Here is a 6,000-nt window from a genome sequence, read left to right on the forward strand (position 1 = left end):
ACAGGCTTATTCAAAGTGATACAAGCTACAAAAGTGAGATCTTGGAAGAGTATTGCCATTTTCATAATGGAATAAAAATACTGTAATGATAAATAATAATAAATAATGTGTAATAAGCATGTCATCAAAATAAATTTTATATTTCCAAGATCACTGCTTTTAATTTATACTCAGTTAAAGGAAAAAATCTCTGGAAATATTCATTTTTAGTAGGGGGTTCACGAGATTTGACATTTTACTGAAAGGGGTTCACAGGTTGTGAAAGTTTGGGAACCACTGGCCTATAGGAATCAGCTGGCATATATAGCCACTAAATTCACAGCCAAATTAACTTCATAGTTAAGTGACTCATCGCCTCATTTGCACTTATGGCAGGCTATGCTGTCATTTGAAAAGAAAATTGTTCAGACACATATATGAAAAGCCTTGCGCTCTCACAGGTAAGTTTTCAAGCTTGTTAAGATGCAATGGAACATTACGAGGATAACAGGAGTGAAATATAAAAGAATGAAAAGTTACAAAATGTTACATATGCATCTAAGGTGACAGACAAGATACTGTCAGACAGAATACTGATTAGATGGAATACTGGTCTCAGCCAATATGACAATTATCTTCCTATGAGAACAGCATTTTCTCTATTTGCCAAAACTGATGGCCTTACATAATTAAAGCCTATGACAATAGTGCAGAAGCCATTGTTAAAGCTGCACATGCACACTTGATTTTAAGCACTTACCTACCCAAATTTAATGTTCTCTGAGGGCCTGTTCCAAAACCCTGGGTAGTCTTGAGTTCAGTGGACTTTGCATCAGGCCCTTAATGCAGGGGATTCTGGTAGAATTTTTGTTTAAATGCAGAGCCTAAACCCACACTCCATTGCCCAGCTCCACTGGGATCACAGGGCCTACACCACCACAAAACCAGTGTAATGGGGTTGAGGATTGGGCCCAAAATGATGAGAGCAGATAAACTGTTATTTTCAACATCTCCAGAGTTACTCTCTTGGGCCACTTCCAAGTCTTCCAAAGGGTTCATGTCTCTTTTTTTATTGTAGCTTTTGATTTTAATTGACAGCAGGTTTAAAAAAAAGACACAGTTATCCATGTTCTCTAACGCAAAATGTTTTATACTCCCATCATAAAACTCAGCACTGCACACTAGTAACCCTAATTAATTTTCTGCAACTAAAGCAACTGTTGTGAGCAAACCTGTTGTGTGAAGTAGGAAAAGAGAAAAAAAAACTACAATACATAGCTAGTGCAAACACTATTCAGCATTTTGATGCCAAAGGAACTACTCCAGATTTAAGTCAGTGTAAATAAGAGCAGGATTTGATCTGTTCCTAAAACCTAACTAGCAAGACTCAGGGGCCAGATTAAAGCATTAGGTTCTCAGGTAAGTGTGCTGGGTATTCTGACCATACTTAGGTTTGAGGTATCTTATATGTGCCTTAAGTCAGAACAGCTTGTCTAGTCTTTCTAGCCCCCTGATACTTGTTATTTTATGGCAGTTTTTCCTTGAAGGATATCTTCTTTTCACTGAAGACACTCACTCCCAGGGCATAGTTTAGAGAATCAGGATTTCAACTCTATTGTTACAACAGAATATTTGAAGTTTTCACAAGCCCGCTCACCTCCCCTTCCTCCCCCCCCCCCAAAAAGAAAGAAAGAAAGAAAAGAGTCAAGCATTACAAAAGTCTGGATAATGCCATCATTTTTAGCTTTCATTTTGAATCCTTGATGATATCTAAAAGACTTGGAATCATATCCATCACCAGACCTTGTGCCAGGAAGAACTCCAGGTTGGCAGAAACGTGTACCATAGGACTGATGGACCAGTTAGGTGGGTAAGAGTGCACTGATGGTACCATGGTCAGCAATAAACTCAGCAAAGCACTGGTCTCTTCCAGTGCATTCTCTTGTCACTGAACACAAAACAGGGACAAGAGCACTGTGCATACAAGACTGGTGGGATGTTGGAAGATAATAAGCACTGGCTTCTTTCATCCACAGAATTGTGTAATTGTGCTATGCTTGAGACACTAGCAAAATTAAGTGATACTATTCTTCAATCCAAAGAACAAATTCTTATCAGTAGAAGGATGCATAGAAAACAATGATGATTTCTACTATTTCTGTTGAGAGTTAATATCACCACAGTGACTATTTAATTCTGCCATGTCAGACCTGAAACTTCTTCAAACTAACGGAAAAAATTATATTTTTAGCAAAGGATATGTTAATTTAAGGGCTTTTTTTTAAAAAAAAGTGGCCTGGAGAAAAGGACTATGGCAATGTCATTTGTGAAACACTCATCCCAATGGTAACAGTGAGCCAGATTCTACAGTACAGTTTACTCCATGCTGCTGGCATAATCTGGCTCTAAGGGGAATTTACCAGCTCAGAGGAGATCACTCAGGGAGTGTAAAGAGGTTCCTCTGGTGATGTAGGAGGAGTGACTTACACCACTTGTACTTGCTGCTAAATACTTGTCTCCCAGCAGTATAGTCATTATTTAAGCTTATACGTGTCAATTATAGTGCGGCCAGAGGAAAAGTGGCATTTTGAGATGTTTCTATACTACCCCAATCCTGCTCTGAATTTTCAGCCCCCTGGAGCCACTACAGCTCCATGTAAATTGTAGCAACTCATAGGCTGTTCTAGCACAGTTTCCAGGGATCAGCCTGGCACAGCACAGCATCAGGGGAGTACAATAGGGAGCTGCAAGACACCCACCCACCCTTCCCAATTTGCACACTGCATCAAGCGGGACCCCTGGATATGGCCCAACATGTCTATTACCAAACTGAAGAGATCACGGTCACTGGCTCTTCATCCTCCATAAAAATAACTAACTTTTTCCCCTTAACCTCTTGTACAAAACCCTCTGGAATGAGCTCTTGGGCTATCTAGATGGGACAAATTCCAAAACAAGAAGAGGCTCCCTCTTCCTTACATACTATGATTATAACCACCCCGAGGTTAGTCAGTGTGAAGGGGAAAGCAGCTCTGAAATGGTTCCTTATAGGAAAAGAATCAAGTAACAATAAAAGAAGGGCCAGGAACTCCCCAGATGAGATCAGAAATGTGTCAAGACAGAACGCCTTCAACGCTATAAACCACGTGATCTGAGATTAACTAACCTACAGGGCAGGATCACATTAGCCTGCTAGCAGACCAGGACTCTGTGCCATCCGTGGGGGACATCAAGGGGAACTGAAGAGCGGATGCAGATTGGGAGACAGGGGTGCTGAATAGTCACTTACGCCCCGTGGGACCTAAAAACTGGCCAATTTCCCTCGGAACTGTGACTATACAACGTGTCCCACAGAGGCAAACTCCAGCCTCAGCACCTGGGGCTCTCAGCAGCCCTTCAAACCACCACCAGAGAGAGACGTTCAGCGGGTTACCAAGAGGGAAATGACACCCCGTACGCACCGGCTAAAGCCCTTCAGATCAAAAGCACCGGGTCACCCTCCGATCCAAGTGACCTGCCTCTCTCCTCTCCCGTTCCCGTGGCTGGAGTGGGGGGATCCCTGCAGCGGCGCTGGGCAGCGGGGCAGGGCTGGAGACCTGCTGGAGCAAGCAGAGCGGTTACCTTGTCAGTGTCCCTAGGAGTTCACGTCCAGTCCCCCCACGGTGAGGACCCCTCTGTGCTGCTGATGCAAAGCCTGGTGCCCAAGCAGCCTCAGTCCATGGAGAGCAGCGGGGAGCCCAGTGCATAGCCAGGCAGCGGCTGCTGGAAACCCCTGCGGGATCCGACGCAGGTTCCCAGGTTGCAGGGAAAGCGCCTCTCTCGCGGGCGCCCTTCCTCGCTCCTTTCCCTGCTGCCTGAATGGGCAGAGAAACACAATCAGCGGCTGACGAGCTGCTGCCCCTGCTGCCACCCGGTGGCTCTTCTGGAGAACAGCATCTCGAGCTCAGCTCACTACCGTTGCCTCGGCATAGGCTGAAACTACTGAGTTACCACCAACCTTGGCCATTTAACAGACTGCAAGTCAGAGCCAGGCAGCGCCTCGTTATCTCTCCCCCCTCGCCTCCATCCAGGGGACCTGACTCTCACCTAGCAGGGCTAGTGCTGTCCTCCTGGATCAGGGTGATTTTAAAACACTGCTAGATTTCTAGCTCTGCTAGCCAGGCACCATGGAAGGGTGAATCCCAGGCTCCTAGTAGTTTTGCTATGTGCAGAAGTGGGAGTAAAGAGGAAAAACGACAATAATCTGAGTAGTAAGGGACTTGCTTAGAATCCTGGGAACCACATGCTTGGGGCAGCCCCTCACAGGGGAAATACTGGGCTAGATGGACCAGAAGTCTGACCCTGTATGGCAATTCCTCTGTTCCCTCCTGTCTCAGCCTCTGGTTTAAGGGGAATGCTCAGCCAGGATTACAATAAGAGATTCCATTCACACACACAGGCCTAGTTAGAAATTCTTTACTTCATCCCCCTGAGCAGTGCAAGTTTCAGTGCTGTAAAGTTGCAGTGTAGACAGTGCTATAGCACTGGTAGCTGGGCTCCCTGTGCTTTAATGTCAGCTGTGTTGACATACCCTTGGTAACTAGCACCAACCCTACTTTTAAAATGAAAAGGGTTGGTAACACCACACCCAACACCTGCCAACCAACCCTGAGAGATTACAGAAGAGAGTAATCAGGCGAGAGTCCTCTGGCACTTCAGAAGGCTAGAGCAGGCAGAATAACTCACATGTATGCTCTTAGACAATTAATTTATTGCAAGGAGCATATTTGCTGTGTGCCAAGTCAGTAATGCCCTCAGCAGCTCTCTTTCATGGGATGGAGTGCTGGAATACTTGCCTCCCAGCAATATAGTCATCCATTTAAGTTTATACATGGCAATTATGTTAGCTGCTACAGTCTTCCAAAGTGTTTTGTGTGTGTGGCTGTGATCTCATTTACAGACCATTCTCTTCCTGCGAGATTTCAAGAGAAAAAAGTCCCTATTAGAATTGAGTGAATGATTTCCAACAAATAATATATTCAACTATTTTAGCTCCTTTTTCTGATCATGGAATAGCCATAGATTTCTGATTTATTCATTACAAGAATCTTTTAAGTTTTTCTTATTTATAGATTGGTCATTAAAGATCACTGCAAGTTTGCACTAATGAATATTTATAATAAGAGTTGTGTTACCTGGTTTTAGAATTGAGCTGGTAAACCACAGCCTTTGTTCTGTTTCCTGGATGGATGAGTGGGGAAGTACTTCTAACATGAATACTCACTAAAGAAAAGTTAACTTTTTATTTCTGCCAATATTTACACAGGGGAATCTGAAATTTGATGCTGTCAACATTCATGCTCTGACATCTGTGGAAAGTGGAACACAAAATGAGTACAAAAACAGGGAAGAGTTCTATTTGAACTTCAAATCCATGTACAATGGATTTTAAGTATTTGTCTGCCTCTCCACACCATATTAAATATATTGGAACCTAAATTATAACCTAGCTACAGTCCCGTACTACTACTAACAATATTTCCTTATGATGAAGTGTCCCATAATGAGATCTCAGTATCATAACAAGATATCCACAGGGAAAGACTCGGTGCAACTTAGGAAGTTAATCACTGTTATTCTGGTGCTAGGTGGAGCCATTTTATTACTTGCACTTAGATCAAAGTAAAACAGATTACTTTTCTTTACAAAACTTTTGGGGTGGAGGATCTAACGTTTGTATTATAGTAGCACTGCCCCAGCAGGGCCAATAAGTTGCCCACTGTGCTGTGTATTGTGTACACACACCACACCAAGAAAGGACAGTCCTAGCCCCCAAAGCAGTGCAAAAATGACATAAGCAGATACAAACAGAAAAGGAGCACAAAGTAATGAGAGATTTATAATAGGGATAATAAGCAGCTATCATAGCACAATTCAGGTTACCTAAGCACTCTTGAGTGTTTTGTTGGCACCATAGTGTGAGAGGTGAGTTTTAAGGAGAAATTTGAAGAACAATGCAGAAACTTTGAAGATTTTTTTGAC

General features: G+C 43.2%; 1 protein-coding gene across 1 annotated transcript in view; it reads right to left on the reverse strand.

Moving 5' to 3' along the window:
• THSD4 (thrombospondin type 1 domain containing 4) overlaps nt 1-3,799 on the reverse strand; it is a 658,049-nt gene extending 654,250 nt beyond the window's left edge. The window contains exon 1 of the mRNA XM_030578300.1: nt 3,601-3,799. The gene's annotated coding sequence lies outside the window, so the exon portion shown is untranslated. The remainder of the gene's footprint in view (nt 1-3,600) is intronic.
• Between the last annotated feature and the right edge of the window lie 2,201 nt (nt 3,800-6,000).

Source organism: Gopherus evgoodei, chromosome 10 (assembly GCF_007399415.2).
Source record: "Gopherus evgoodei ecotype Sinaloan lineage chromosome 10, rGopEvg1_v1.p, whole genome shotgun sequence".
Classification (NCBI taxonomy): domain Eukaryota; kingdom Metazoa; phylum Chordata; order Testudines; family Testudinidae; genus Gopherus; species Gopherus evgoodei.